This window comes from Mesocricetus auratus, unplaced genomic scaffold (assembly GCF_017639785.1).
Source record: "Mesocricetus auratus isolate SY011 unplaced genomic scaffold, BCM_Maur_2.0 Super-Scaffold_100004, whole genome shotgun sequence".
Lineage (NCBI taxonomy): Eukaryota > Metazoa > Chordata > Mammalia > Rodentia > Cricetidae > Mesocricetus > Mesocricetus auratus.
In genome coordinates, this window is record NW_024429189.1 from 94921689 (window position 1) to 94938187 (window position 16499).

Here is a 16499-nt window from a genome sequence, read left to right on the forward strand (position 1 = left end):
GTTTGTTTTTATACAGTTAGGTGATAAAACCACAAAAGTGAAGTCCTTTCTTCAGCACACTATATAATACCTATTATCATGCCACCTCTCTTGACCGCCTGACTATGATGGAGCTTGTGGTACCTCTCCACTACGAGACTCCTCCCACTCTCAGGAAGGAAGTCATCATGCCCAGCCCCACTTACAGAGTGGGGAGTTATTCTACCTATGAGGGTGGGATGTCTATAAATTATTCGAAATTCTGTTGCAGCCTGAAGGTTTTTCTATTTTCTTCCATTAATTTAATTAGGTATGCCTGTATCTAGCTATCTAGCTCAGTGTGTGAAGTTGGGTGTGTTAATTTTGTACTTGAATTACTTAAACTATATACCACATAGTGCACAAGTTACTCTGTCCCTGGCTGCTGAAAAGGCCAATGGCTGTTGTGTGCCCTGACTCGTGTTGTTGCTTGTTTTTCTAAGCACTCTCTTTCCGGGACACTCAACCTGTTTGTTGTCTGCCTGTCCCGGGTCAGCTGTGGTATATGAAGTGGTGTTAAGGCTGGTATTGTAAACTAAAATCTGGATATCAGGGGCTGGAGCGGGGCTCAGTTGTTAAGAACACTGGTTGCTTTTGCAGAGGACTCAAGTTCAACTCATAGCACACACATTGCATCTCATAGTCATCTGTAACTCCAGTTCCAGGGGATCTGACACCCCTTTCTGGACTCTGAGGGCACTGAAGGCATGTGGTGCACGAAGTACACGCAGGCAAAACACCCACACACACAGTAAAAACGAAAACAAACAAAGAATCTGGAAATGAGGTGTGTTCTTTGTTATTGTAATAAGATTTTTTTCAGCCCCTGCCTCAGCTGACAGAATAAGGAAATACATGTGTCTATGCGAACTATCTGAATATTTTGTGTGTACCCATCTGTATCTGTAGGAAGCTAAAGTTGATTCCATGCTGATTTCTCTAACAGTCGATGGCTGCCATGTGAACAATCCCAGCCTCCTCCCTGTCTGCAATTCTCACTCTAACAGTGAGAAGTCTGACTCTTGTCCTTCACCGTCCAATCACTTCCCTGTTAGAATATTTAACTCATAGTCTCAGAATGTACACTCTCAAGGAAAACAATTATTTAAATTTTTATTTTTAAAATTGTATGTGCGTGGGTGTATAGCACTTCTGAAAATCATGCTGGAGTTTGAACACCATTGTAAGATTTTAGGGAGGTGGAAGCTTCGTGTAAATGTAGTGTACAGGCAGGATCTTTGAGAGAAAATTAGGATGAGAAAGTCATCTTAGTAGTCGGCATTGGATCCCAGTTGGCTTTATGATAGAGAGCAGAAAACACACACACACCTACTCACACATAATCAAAAACCACACATAAATACTCACACACACTCATATACAAAGACACAGATCAGAAAACACACACACACAAATCAATGCACACACATACACATATACACACTTACATACACACACATACCAGAAAACATACACACATGCTCACATACACTCAAATACAGAAACAGATCAAAAACATACACACACTCACATACACACACACAGAGACTAGAAAACACACACATACTCACACACACACACATTCATACACACACACAGACCAGAAAACACACACACTCACATATACTATGCTCTGTACCACCTTGGAAGTCTTCCAACAAGAAGGCCATCACCAGTGATGGCCACTTGACATTGAGCCATTACTATAAGAGAAAAATAAATGGCCCATGTTATAAGCAACTGGCATCAGGGAGCATGTCATTGTCTTGAAACCCTGTGCAACTAGGATGGTGGTTGACCTAACACAATAGTTTCTCTGTATATGATGGCTAATCTTCACTAGAAACTTGATGGGGTTAAGAATTAGCACAGAAACAATCCTCTTGGCATGTCTGTGGGGGATTTTCTAGATTGAGTTAGCTGTGACCTGGAGAGAAGGCTGGGTGGTTCTTTCAGAGGGCCTGGGTTCAATTCCCAGCGTCCTCCTGGTGGTTCACAACCATCCATAACTCACGCTCCAGGGGATCCAATGTTCCCTTCTGACCTCAGTAGGTATCTGGCACAGACAAACATGCATTAAAATATTCCTACACACAAAAGTGAAATAAATCTAAACAGAATTTAGATTTGAGTTAGTTAAGGCGGGAAAAGCCCTTCCAACTGTGGCACCAATCTCTGGGCTGGGGTACTGGAGCGAAGAAGGGAACGTGAACTGAGCATCATTGTACATCTCCCTGCTGCCTAGTGCTGACCTGCCGTGACCAGCTGCCCACACCCCTACCGCGGCGCCTTCCCCATCATGATGTACTTGGGAGCTTTTTTAAAGTGGGCACCAGATTAAACCCCTCTTCCCTTACTTCTCCTCACAGCAATGAGAAGACTAAGTCACACTCAGGGCCAGGCTGGACAGCAGGTGCCCTAGCTGGGCCCTTCTTCCCGCACATGCAGAGCCATGCAGCTAGGCGGCTCAGGATTAGGGGCTGGTGTCAAATCAGCTCATGCTGGGCAGGGTTTTTCAGCTCACACGTTTCCTCTCATCCTACCACTCCACTCTCCATCTCCCAAGCTGAACGCTTAAGCCACTCCTCCAGCGTCTGTCATGCAGGTGGTGAGTCCCTGCCGAGACTGGAGGGGCATCCCTGCCCCTGCATACATACACCCACAGACATGCTTCTGTCAGTAGGCCCATGAGAGAAATAACTATTCCATTAAAGATTTCATTTTTGTTGGATTTGATCCACATCTCTATATTGTCATAGAAATTCAATAGGAAACTTCCATTTTTATGTTTTCTTATGAAGAGATGTGTAGTTAGAAAAAAATAAAGACTACTCGGCAGAGGCTGAACACAGAGATTGGGAGAGGCAGAGTGGAGAGTGAGACTTGATGAACTATCACGGAGGAAGCAACACCACACAGAAAATACACCCCAGGGAGATGACCCTGGCTGCTGTGAGGGAGAAGGGACTGGGCACTCCTGTCTGAAGATAAAGACAGGCAGTTGGGCAGCTGTGGGACACGTGGAGGGTCTTGGCTATGCAAGGGTGTATGCATGGGTGCCGCTGGTAGGAACCCTGACCTGGAGAACTGTTGCTTGAAGAGTTAGAAAGCTGGTATCAGGTTCCCAAGGTACAAGAGCCTAGTCTGTTTTGGGTCCCTACAGGTCTGTAGCTCCCAGCAAAGGTGACCCTCTGCAATACCATCACTTGGGGTGTAGTGTCCCGGAGAGAAGGGGAGAAGCTTTTAATTTTTTTCTTGGAGGTTTAGGTTCTTAACCAATAGGAATAGCCAACCTTGGGGTCTCAATTGACTTTTTATTGGACATTCTTTGTCTGATCGCAAACATGATGAACATTTATTGCATGAATGTTGGAAATAGAGAAAAGCAAACAAGAAATTAAAATGGACCAGTGTCATCCTCCAGCTAACTAGACTCATTTATCAATCAGACATTTTTATTTCCCAGCCTTGGAAAAACACAGACTGTAAAGAAGAAGAGAAGAGAAAGTGCTTGGATAGTGGGAAATCAGGGTGGGGTAAAGGGTGACCCACCACACACATCCCGGGAACACAATGATCAGACAGACGGTGGCCCTGCCTCCAGAATCCTCAGTGCCTCCGAGGAGAAACCGAGGTTCAGAAGGTAGGTGGGTGTGGAAAAGGAAGAAACGGGTGAGGCCCTCAGAATTTTACAACCAAACAGAAGTAAATGGTAAAGCTCGAATGCCCGGTCACAGGAACATTTCCCTCCTCTTTTCCAATCCCAACACTACACACAGTGACAGTCTCTGGCTCCCGGGGGACACTTGCTTTTTGTGATCTGAGCTATAGTGGTAGTGACTGAATCCAGGTTTGTCACAGCTTTTCTGGCCACATCAGGAACAGGCACCACGGATCCCAGTGACCACATTTGTCGTTTTATTCTCTCTCTCTCTCTCTCTCTCTCTCTCTCTCTCTCTCTCTCTCTCTCTGTCTGTCTGTCTGTCTGTCTCTGTCTCTCTCTCTCTCTTTGTGTGTGTGTGTGAGTGTGTGTACAAATGTATTTCAAGTTTGTGGAGGTCAAAGGTTGATCTCAGGTGTCATCCACCACAGCAATTAACTCAGTTACCAAATACAGTCACTGCTATCAGTTCTGTTGAAGATGACAGAAAGGGATTATTACCTTATGTTGGGGCTTAGTCTCCTTTTTCATCGGACACCATTTAGAAAGCAATAGAAAGTATTTTTGAATATTTTCTTTTTCAATCAAAATGAAAATAGCCATACTGAGTTGTTGTTTTTAAACTAAATAAAAACTCAGGAGTCATGCTGGAGTGAAAACCTGCTTCCTCAGAGGCTGAGGAGCAACCAATTACTTTCTCTTTTGCTGACTTCTCAGAAAAGAAAGCTTCTCTTCTGCCATCCCAAACCAAAATGGCCACCAAACTCAAAGTCCCTCCCTACTACTTCCTGTGCATGTCTCCATCCATTTTCTTGACTCTCTCTTAGTCTCTATGGCTACTTCCTGTCAAGTAGTTGCTGGCTCCACCTCTTGACCCAAGGTTGATTTTAGTTAAATGCAATCTTAGGCTTCACAGTTTGATCAAATATCCGGCAATACTGAGTCCTCAGGAAGGGTCTCAGACTCATTTTAGGACTTGGGGAGTCCTATGAGGGGGTTCATGGGAAATCTGGCTTAGCTTTTAAATTAAAGCTGTTGGCCTGTGGCTGAGAAGCAGCCCAGGGGACCTTGTGTATCTTCTAGATCAGGCTCAGCCTGTGCCATGAGGTCATAAGATACTTGCTACAGGCATCAGGGATGTACTACCGGGTGTGACACAGACAAGGCACAGTTCCATGAGGCTGATATGGTTCTGGCTTCCACCACATACCTTCACTCCCTCCAGGAGCATTTGCTGCAGGTTTAGCTAGTCAGGCTCCTGGCAATGGAAAGAAGCTGTTGGAGTTACAGGGGGGTTGGGGGGGCACTTCCCAAATGAGAAAGTCAAAACAGGTGGGAGGCTAATGGCCTTAATTCTGTGACCTACAGAGGCACAAGCTGCTTCATGGTTTGAACCCAAAGTGATCTGTGTAGAATGAAGAGGATTCTGTTTCTTCATAGAATTCCTGGAATTTTCGGGCAAGAGGGAAAAACTCACTGGATTTATATTTTTAGGAAAGGAAAGTTCAGGGGAATCAGGTCTGCTATGATTGGCCCTCATTAAGTTTTCCTGATTACAAGCATTTCTTCTGGTTCAAAGTGTGAAGCTTGCAGGCAGTGAGGTGATAGTACGCCCCATGGGGGGAGAGGGGCTTCAAGATAAGGGCTAAGGGCTACACTTAAACTTCACAATGTGAACATATTTATTTTCCAAAATCATAGTTATAGCAAAAGAATAGAAGCCACGAGTAATGGCTCATGCCTTTAATTCAGCACTTGGTAGACCGAGACAGGAATATTTCTGTGGATCTGAGGTCAGTCTGGACTACCTAGTAAGTTCTAGGCCAGCCTGAGCTATAGTATAAGATCCTATCTCAGAGAAACAATACCACAGATGAAAAAGAGCCATTGATTGTGACAATGAAGAGTAATTACGTAGACATCTTGTCAATGGAAGACAATGCAGTAGCCCAAACCAATTTGGTAAATATATGTGCTCCTACACCCCCACCTAGACAGCTGAGCAATCATGTATGTAGCTCCAGCAGATGAGTGAAGGTATGTACTGGCCAAGGCTAGATTGATTAGATGTAAATCTAGTGTTTCCTCTAATCCTATTAGTAAACTGGGGCAAAGAACTGCTTAAGAATTTTATATGCAACAGCTAAAATCCTAACACATATATTTAACAGATGAGGAATGTGGGTCCCAGAGAGATTAAACAAGGTACTTCTGGTCATACAGCTTGTGTGTGTTGGAACTGGGACTGAAACTATAGTGATTTTTACAGACAAGGGCAGACCTGATGATGAAGTTCAGATGGGCTGGCTTCTGAGTCTGCGTATTTTCTACCTCTAAACTGTAGGTCCAAAGCATTTGGATCTTCAAATCATTTTATTTGAAGAGCTTAAGTGAAAGAGAAAATATAATTTATACTTTCAGATATGAATGGACAAGTACAATGATTTGGTGATTTGTTTCAGTTGTCAACTGGATGAAATCTAAGCTTTCCTGTGAAGAGTCTCCATAATGGATTGTTAGATGGGTTTGGTTTGTAGACATGACTGTGGGGGCTTGTCTTAGGATGAGAAGGCCCTCCCTAAATGTGGGGAGCATGATTTCACCTGCTGGGCCCTGAACCATGTAAGAGTGAAGAAGGGCTCTGGATATAACAGCACTGGGCAGGAGCAATGTGCGTCTTCATTTCTCTTTGCTATTGGATGAGATGTGACTAGCTGCTTCAATTCCTTCCACCTTGACTCTCCATCAATAATGACAGGGGATTGCAAGCCAGAAAAAACCCTTTCTCCCCTAAATTGTTTTTGGCCAAGATATTCTATCACAGCAAGGGAAATGAAACTAGAACACCTCAGTAAATGAAAGAATAGTTTTAAAGACCTTGACCATCCATTCAGCTCATGCATATCTCTCTATCGTTTTTATTTCCTTCTTTCCTTCCTTCCTTCCTGCTTTCTTTCCTTCTGTCCTTTCTTTCTTTCAGTTTTTTGAGACAGGGTTTCTCGTGTTACCCTGGCTGCCCTAGAACTCACTCTGTATACCAGGCTGGTCTTGAGCTCACAAAGATACACCTGCCTTTGCCTCCTGGGTGCTAGAATTAAAGGTGAATGCCAGCCTGGTCCACAAAGTGAGTTAGAGGACAGCCAGAACTGTTACACAAAGAAACCCTGTCCTAAAAAAGCAAAAATAAATAGAATTTTTAGAGAAAGAAAAGAAAATGAATTTTGCAAGTTTGAGTTGATCAAAAATAAATTTCATTTTCAAAGAGTGTTTCCGATGAGCAGGAGGACACCAGTGTCTCCATGAAAAAAAAAAAAGATGCATGTCCAACCCAGAGTAATGGTATTTAAGGCTTGAATTATGGGAAACTTTGTTGCATATTTGCACAAAGTGCAGAGAACATCTGGAGACTATTCTTCCACCCCAAATTCCTTTATATGGCCTTTGGGTGCCCAGGTGCCTTTAAACAGCTAGGCAGTAGCAGGCCTGGTATTCTCTAAGTTTCTGGCCTCCTGAAACAATTGTCCTGTGAAATTCTACCTACTAACAGGGAAGGCTTGAAGAACTCTAGCCTGCTATTAGAGAGAGTATTATAAGAACAAGTTTTTATTGAGGTCAATTTAAAAATACAATTTCAAAAATCTTAAAATGTGTACAGATGATCTAATTCTGATGATGATGGAGTGGGATGGTTCCTAGTGGTCAAATCCTCTCTAGCAGACTTATAAACTCTGAACAAAATGTGAAAGGAAGTATGTATTTGGAAGCTTTGGACATGACTGAAACAGACAGAAAGGTGGGACCTGACTTTTCGAAGGAGGAACCCTTGGGTAAGACCCTACCTATGCTGCCTTCCCCCAAGGCTCCTCCAGTCTGTCAGCAGCAAATTGTCACGAGGTGACAGAGGACAGCGCTTGGACTACCACAGTGACTGGAAGGGAGGGGGAGTGCGTTTCTGGAAGCACCTATTAAAGGTGACTAGAGATTTCATCTCCTGCCCAGGTAAGACAGAACTTAGAGTTTTATCCTGCCAGCTTTTCCATAAGAGCCTTTGGATTGCCCTGGGCAAGTCACAAAACCCTAGGGCACATCATACAAAGAGCAGAGGCCATGCCCCAGGGTTTAATTTTTTTCTTTCCGTCTAAGGAGAAATTTTAAACACGGCTACATTAAAGAATACAAAGTCAAACTTCTTCAACTTCAAAGTGATGCTCCATAAATAACAACCTGATGTTGTCAAAGAAAAAAGTACCCAGACTCTCTGAAACCATCACAACAAACAGTATCAATAGAAGATTTAGACAGGCAAAAAATTTTAAAGTGATTTGTATTCAAAGGGAAGACACAGTGACACAAAAGTCAAAGTATATCATATGTTAGAATAACCGGACAATAGCTTTTGTTTTCCCTCGGTGCTTAGGTTTAAATCCAGGGCCTTGCACATGGTAGACAACTATTCTTGTGCTGAACTAATTGTCCAGAGCCATCAAAACCTTTAAGTAGCAATAATATTCAAAGGACATAAGTGAAAACATTGCCATAATGAGTGAACAGATGGAGAATTGCCAGATCGCAATGGATATATATGAATGTATATACATATGTATTCATTTTAACTTTATCTTACAAAATAATGGGTTTCATTGTGGCGTCATCATTCATATATTACATGCATTACGCTTTTTTCTCATTTGTCCCACCCCCTACTGTTTGCTGCAGTGCCTCCCCCCCCCCCCAGCGGGTTCTTCTCCTTCCTCCACACAGTCTCCCATCCACTTCCTTATCATGTGTGTTCCATTATGTTTTCTATTTCCTGCTTTCTTAGAAATATATTTTTAAAGAATCAAATGGGAGTTCTAGAGCTGATGAGACAATAAAACAGAAAATGACAGTAAAACTTTAAAATCTTCTAATGAAAACGAAGTAACACACGCTTAGAAGCAGAAGTCTCAAACTATAAAACACACAGAAGACAACCTGGGGAATGTTGGCAGTCTTGGGGTAAGCAAAGACTTCTTAGAACATGAAAAAACACTGATCACACAACTTAAGTGATAAAGTGAGCATATCAACAAAAATGAAAAAGACATAGATGGTGTGAAAATACTCAAAATGTGTTTAGTCAATAAAGGATGTATACTAAGCACAGATAAAGATTTCCTGCAAATTCTCAATAAAGGCTGTCATCTTCTTCATCATCCTGATTGAATTAACACATCCTGGCCGTTAGTGAGGTGCAGCTTCAGGCTTGTCTGAAGGCATTTCCACAGAAGGTCAACAGAAGGAGGAAAATGAACCCCGAATGTGAATCCATGGGCTGCAGTTCTAGCCTGAAGAGAAAAGGAGGAAGCCATGTGGAGATATCAGCCTTCCTCTTTCTCTATTCGGGTCTGCTGAGGTGTGAGCAAGCAGCCTCACATTCCACCCGCCACAGCCACAGGGCATCTCAGCACCATGCTTTTCATGCCATGATGGGTTGCACCTACAAACCGTGAGCCAAAATAGAGCCTCGAATTGCTTCTTGTTAGGTATTTCAACAACAACACAAAGTAATACAGGAATAGACCGTTTACCAATGGTCAGTAAGCCTGTGCAATGTAGACAATACAATGTGTAACTAGGGAAATGCAAATTAAAACCACAATGAGATCTGTTGTACTAAATGGCCAGCATGTTCAACACCATGAATCCAAAATGTTGGTGAGGATGTCAAACAACCAGAATTTTTAGACTGTCAGCTATGCTTCACCCACAAAATGAGGTATTTTATTATTCATAACTAGGAAATCAATATATGGTACTTGTGACCTGTTGTTAATCTATTCCTGTGTTTTTAGAAGCTCTATGATGGACCATGAAAGGAACAACCTGTGAGAAGATGTCATATCTCATTGTTGTGACAAAATACAACTTAAGAATGGGATGTTTTGCTTTTGTTTCACAGTTCAGGGTGTAGACTGTCATATGGGGAAGGTACCACAGCAGAAGTGTGAGGCATCATAGTCTCATGCCTTAAGTCAGGAAGCAAGGGAGGGAGGTAACCACTGGTACCCAGATCCCAATCCCTTGACTCTGGGGCCTCAGTCCATGAGATGATGCCACCCACATTCAGGACGAGTGTTCCTTTCTTGATTCATTCTGCCCATGAACACCCTCATAGGCACACAAAGATATGTGTCCATGGTGATCCTAAATCCTGTTCGATTAGCAAGATTAACCATCACAATGGAGACTCCGAGGACTCTCCAACAGGTGTTCACCTCTTCACCTAGGTGTCCCTGGTGATAAGACAAGCCACCACAGTCTTCACTGAGCCATCTCCAACCAAGCAAATTCTCTCTGTAATTCACACTTATTCCAGTGTTGGTTCCCCTAGAGAAAGAATACTTTCCCCACTGACTCAGTACCAGCTCTGAGAAGCAATGTGTCTACATGTTGTCAAATATTATAATTTACTGCTAAAATAAAACCCCATTCTTCTCTTTAAACCCTAAAGGTTTTTAAGTACTCACTTTCCGCTTCCCAGTCCAAAATCCTGGGAACGTTCTGGCTTCTATTCCAAGAGAGAGAGAGAAAGCACCCACCCCCCCCAAGCCACACCAACGCCAACACCACCACACCAAGAAAAACCAGAGGGAACACCTACCCCAGTGATCCAGGCCCTAGGCAAAAGGGGGTGATGCCCTTTCACAACCACTCAGTTCTAGAGGAAGGGCCAGGGACGAGTCATTCAGGTTTCCTGAGGGTTGATCTAGATTTAGTGCCAAAAGCCCTTCATCCCAGGAGATCCTCAGCCCTGAGCAAACCAGCATGGTTGCCCACCTGGCAGAAGATCAAAAGCTGCTGGTCGGAGGCCTTGTGTCATTGTCAAGCCCCAGCTCTCAAGCGGCCTCTGGAGGACCTAGGATGCAGTGGTTAACACACTTTCTGCGTCAGCCAGTATCTCCTGCTGCAGTTACCTTTGGTATCAGCACCACCACCACCCCACACACACACTCACACATACACACACACAGCCAGCTGCTCACACCCCATGTCTTACTAGGTTTCAACAATGCTGTGATGGTTTGAATGATAAATGCTTCCTACAGTCTCTGGTATCTGAATACTTGTCCCCTGTTGATGGGACCGTTTGGGGAGTTCAGGAGGGTGTGGCCTTGCAGGGGGAAATGTGTCATTGGAGGTAGGCTTGGAGATTTCAGAACAATGCACCGCTCCCAGTTTGCTCTCTGCTTCCTGGTTAAGATGTGAGCTCGAAGCTGTACTAGCTGTCATACCTGCCTGCAACTGTGCTTCCTCACCGTGGCGATGACGGGCCCCTGGAACTGTGATCCCAAGTAAACTCTTCCTTTTAATAAGTTGTCTTGGTCCTGTTGTTTTGTCACAGCAATATGAACATAACTAAAACATACTTTCTCATCTGGGCTTGATGGTGCACACCTGTAATCTCAGCAAATAACGGAGAGACAGGAGATCCTCTCTCAAACAAAACAAAGTACAAAACCAATTTCAACCACACCATGTGTCTTGGCTTTTCTTGTTTTTGTTTTTTGTTTTTCCTATCTGATGATGTCAGGGCACTTCCCAAATGGGTCCACAGTTTAAAAGACTTTGAAAACTTGAGTTATTTGTGAATTTACTAGATTTTATTTTGTTGTATTAGTTTACTTGGCCTGGAATTCACTAACCAAGGTTTCAAAATGAAACAGACCCAGAACCTGGAGTTATTACTATATATGGCAAAGGGGACTTGGAACTAGAGAGATCACCTTGCAGTCTCTGGTCCTTAAACACAATTTTGTTATCACCCAGGCCTTCAAAGATGGAGACACGAGGTCAAAGAAGAGAAGGTGGAGGTGAATATTACAGTCATTCTGCAAGATGGAGGAAGGGTCCCCAAGCCAAGGACAGCTGGCAGCCTGGAGAGAACAAAATGGGGACACAAAAGTTATCCTCGGCACCCCACAGGCACCCTGACTTTTGCTGTAAAGTTATTCCAACCTCCTGAATGTAATAGCAAACACTGTGTGCCACTGCAAGTTTCCAAGAACAGCATGGGGAATCAGCAGAAGCAAAATACAAGCTAGAGGAACCAAGTGGGTTAGGCCATGGGGAAGTCCCGGGAGGAGTTCATACCGGGTCCTGCTGGGAAATGGCCTCCAAATCCCCCAGCCTGGAACCCTAAAATCCCCTGGGCCAGACTCCCCGACCCCACCCTCCTGGGCCCACGGCACCATCCAGATCTGCCCCAGTGTGCCCACTCTCAGCCCACGGGGTCATCCAGATCTGCCCCAGTGTGCCCACTCTTCCACGGGGTCATCCAAATCTGCCCCAGTGTGCCCAGTCTCAGCCCACGGGGTCATCCAGATCTGCCCCAGTGTGCCCGCTCTCAGCCCATATCACTTGGAAATCTGATGGGTTAATATCCTATAAGGCAAAAGAGAGGGAGTACTCGCCAGGCCAGCTGCAGTGCTCGCCAGGAACAGGGCCAGGCCAACAGTCAAAACAAACATGGCTGCAGGGCATTGGTCTATAGAGTGAGCTCCCTGGAAGAAGCCCAGCCAGACAGCTTTCAGATCAGAACAGGAGCCGCCAAAGACTCCCGAGGGCCACTGAGGCATTTACATCACAGGACGGATGTATGTGCGGCTGGGGTGGGAGGGTAGAGCTGGGCCATGGGTCTTAGGTCACAGGTGTCCCTCAAAAGATGCTGAAAGCTGAAATGAGCCTAGGTAGAGGCGACACGTTTCTTGCCGGCTTGTTTCATTCCAGCCTGGATGACAGGGTGTGATGTGGGGGAGGGGGAATTAGGTACATTTGGTCACAAGCCCTTGTTTACTGAAATGACAAAAAAAAGTCCCAGAATAAAGGGGGTGGTGGCGTTCTTGGTTTCCTTCAGTTTGTCTGATTACAGCAGTCAAAACTGTCCTTCAGCCTTAGTCCCCAAAGGCATCAGAGCTTGACAATGACAAATGGAGAACAGCTGTCCCTTGTTCATCAGAATCACCGCTCCTTCCTCCTGGTATGGACTGTGGGACACCGACAGTGTGTTCCTAACAGCTCAGAGGCCAGACAGGCCAGACAGGCCAGACTCTGGTCACCAAAGTGTGGGTTCAGCCCCCATGCGAGAAGCGATGGCCCAGGCTTTTCCTGACACAGTTGAGCAACTTGAGGCTTTTAACTGCCTTGGGAATTTGGGTGTGCCCCAAATGAGGAACTGAAATAGGCTCTCACTTCCCGGTGAGGGGCACAGCTCTACGCCAGAGCCCCTGTTCCCAAGCTTGGGAAGCAGGCAAAAGGGGCATCCATCAGGGGTTGGAGCACCATTTCAGGGGTTGGGCGCCACATTTGCTCTTCTGCCCTGACTGCCCCACTCACTTCAAGGGCAGGGAGATGAGACAAGTGCAGAGCCATCTCTAGACAGTGGTGGTGCTACCGTCCTCCTCCACTGGCCCCTGCACACCCCAGCTCTCACTGTGTCTGCTTTGAACGTCCAGGGCCTTGGGGACCCAGGGGTCTAAGAGGGACCAATGACCTGGGTATGCCATTCTCAGGGTAGCTGATACTGGAGGTACAGGCATAGTCCATAGGAAGCGTGACCATACCCCAGCATCCTCCGCATCTAGAGCACCTCCCTGTCCAGTAAGTAACAGACCCACCAAGACCTAGCATACCGGTGGTCAGGAGGGAAAAATACCAGTACCAGAACTTCCCTCCATGTATTGTGGCATTGCTTAAATTCAGTGCCTCAGTTTCCCCATCTAAGTAGTGAGGAGTCTGGAACTTCTTGTCAAGCTGTGTGTGAGTGACACAGGAGAGCCAAGGAAGGACCACGCCTGGCCTGAGGGATATGAATGACGTTGAGCATGGCCCGCAGGTACCAGAACCTGAGCCAGAGACTATGCTGCTTACCACAAAGTGAGTCAAGGTCCCTTCTAAGTAGCCAAGCTACTTAGACTTGTCCAGACCTTTCTTCTCCTCTCCTCTACATCGCCATAGGGCAAGATCCAAAGTACCCCCCATATACCAAAGGAGAAAGTGAGGCTCAGAGAGGTTGGATGGGTTGTCTTGGGTGGTAAAGTGAGTCAGGGTTGCACTGCCAACTGCCCCTTGCCTGCCTGTTTCCTGGTCTGCTCACTGTGGTAAGAGGTGCCTGGACATCTTTGCTGCATGGGTCAGGTAGAGGCAGGACCAGGAAGCAGGCTAGGTACACAAGGCACTGGGACTGGGCTCTCACATTGTTGTGCTCTGTAGACTGCTGGGGGACCTGGGCTACCTGGAGGGTGAGTGGCCACACTGTCCCCACACTTCTGCCTGACTGCAAGGACCCTTCCCCCAAGTTCACTTCTGGTAGGTTGAACAAACCCTATGTCTAAAATGCTAGGGTGCTGGTATCACTTTCAATGATGTCTTGAGGTGAAAACTATGGGGTCTCAAACTATTGCCTACTGCCCCAAATTACTAGCTTAGCTTATCCGACTTTTTTTTACATAACATTTTATTAGAACACAGTGGCTCTCCTCCATGCATCACCTCTGGCTGTTGCTATGCTACAGTGGCATGATAGAGCAGCTGTAACAGACCGAAGGGCCTACACATCTAAGATAACTACCAGCTGGCCATTTGAACAAAACTTTGCTGAAAAATCAAAACTCACTTGAAAGTTTGATTCTATAAAGCCTTGACAGCAAGAGGAATTTATATCCTAAATCTCTACAATCCAGGTTCCACTGAGGGTGGATCCAGTGTTGATGCACGTGTAGATGAGGTTGCATGCGTGCACACGTGTGTGAGAATGAGTGCTAGACAATGAATGTGAGTCTACTGATTATTACTACTGAACTCAAAACCAGAGCAGGGCTCAGAGCCATGGGCAAGTGTGTTACGCGGGGTTCTCCAAAACAGAGAATATAATCGGGATTTATTCTGTTGCTTACAGGATGCAGTTCAGGTAATCCAGCAATGGCCTCTTCATACTGGAAAGGCTAAGATTCAGGTATTTGCTCAGTCCACGAGGGTGGATGTCTCACTGTCTCAATGTGGAATCCTGGAGAGACACTGTCTTCAGTCTGTATTGGAATCCCAAAGAAATCAGTCCTAATATTGGTGAAGAAATGCCGTAGAAACAGGATAAATAGTCTTGCCAGAGGAAGTGAGGTCAGGCAGGCAAAGAGCCAAGTTTTCTTCTTCCATTTCCTTCTATGTGGCCCTGCCACCAGAGGCCTGGATTCGGAGGCTCTTCCTGCCCCACATAATCTGGTAAGAAAATCCCTTACAGCAGTGTCCCAAGGCTTGGGTTTTACCTGATTCCAGGTTCAGTCAAGTTGACAATGGAGGTTAGTCATTATAGCACCTTCCGTAAGTCCATTAGCCTCTGCTGGCTCACAGGGAGAACATGGAGACAATGCCACCCACCACACATGGCTGCTGTTGCCTGCAAATGACATCAGATATGAAGAACACATCACTTAGGGCTTTTCCAGAGTCCCCCAAAACCATTCCCAGGGGTACCATGGCAATTCTTGTGAGGGTGCCTAACATGTGTAGATGCTCAGCCAGTCACCCCCACTCCAGAATTATCCTAGGCACCCACCATCATGTTTGGAGTACAGACATTATTTTAATGAGACAATCTCCCTTTTTCTTAGGTACAAATTTGGATCATCTAGAGAGCATGACTTTCTGCCAATTTCAAATGTGCAGCATTGGTCACTTTACCTGGACATTCTGGTCTCTGTGCATAAACTAGTGACAGTGGTCTGGGAAGCCGATGGTCTGTCTGTATCCCACAGACTTTCAGTGACCCCTGGGCAAATGACAAGGTGTACACGACTCCTGCTGGAGCTAACAGCTGGACATCTTGGATTCCCCAGGGCAAACTGGAGAGGTCCTGCTTTCTGTCAGCAGTGAGCTCTGCCCAGAGACAAAGGGGCTTATCTGCCATGCCTATAGTTTTTAGTGCAGTCAGTTGTCTTGTATGTTTAATGGGGAGTGTGTAGGGGGTCAGATTTGACAAAATGGTTACTGAGCCACAGGGGATAAAGAAGGGAAGGGGGGAATCTACCCTTTGACCCCAAAGTGGCGATCTTGCCTCATTAATCAGACCTGTGCTGGAATACTATGTTGTTCATGTTCAGGGAATTAAAACTTGAAGCTAAAATTGTAGCAGGAGGTAACCTGAGTGCGGGCAGCCTGTCTCCCACCGTAGATTTATGGTGTTTACTCAACAGTGGATGGGAACTTTCAGGGAAAGAACACCTCTCCTCCCCTCTTCTTTCAAAACACATTGTCAGCCCAGAGCGATCAAGTTCCCGATTTTCAGTGTGCAGAGCACACACTGGATTTGATCTTCCTTGTTCTGAGCCCAGCTGAAGGGGAGAGGGAGCAACCACCACTGGTGGCGGCTGGCGTTGCCTGGGAGCCGGTTCCTTCTGGGAGCCAGCTCCGCCTGCTGCCCTTGCTTGGCCCAGGCAGCTCTATAACGTGCCACCTGCATGCTGTCTAAAGGTGACCCAGGAACACTGGTCATCTCACCATGCCACAAGGAACACAGGGGATCCCTCAGCGAAGCCTCCAATGCACTTGTTTTGCTTTCAGGTCCTTCGTGGTTTCAGTTCTGAGCACTGATTGCTGGTGACTTCAGAAAAACAAGGGATCCCATTTTCCAAGCTTTCCCACAACAGCCTCACCTGTCAATCCAAGTAAATAGGTTTCAGAGTGAAGTCCTTTCTGGAAAAGATGCCTTTAAGACACATCACAAGGAACTTTCCTGTCACTATGCTTGGATGCAAAGCTGTGACATGTGGACGCCTGCAGTACTTCC

At 45.6% G+C, this 16499-nt stretch overlaps 1 long non-coding RNA gene across 4 annotated transcripts in view; it reads right to left on the bottom strand.

Annotated features, from left to right (window-relative positions):
• The window catches only part of LOC106021011, a 114985-nt gene that overhangs the window by 28844 nt on the left and 69642 nt on the right, over positions 1–16499 (bottom strand). For 3 of the 4 annotated variants that reach the window (XR_005877386.1, XR_005877389.1, XR_005877388.1), the window contains exons 3-4: positions 16211–16365; positions 7987–15110 (exon numbers count right to left, since the gene is read on the bottom strand). This is a non-coding gene — a long non-coding RNA (uncharacterized LOC106021011). Of the gene's footprint in view, positions 1–7986; positions 15111–16210; positions 16366–16499 lie in introns of those variants that run through there. The other variant, XR_005877387.1, reaches the window with a different exon arrangement.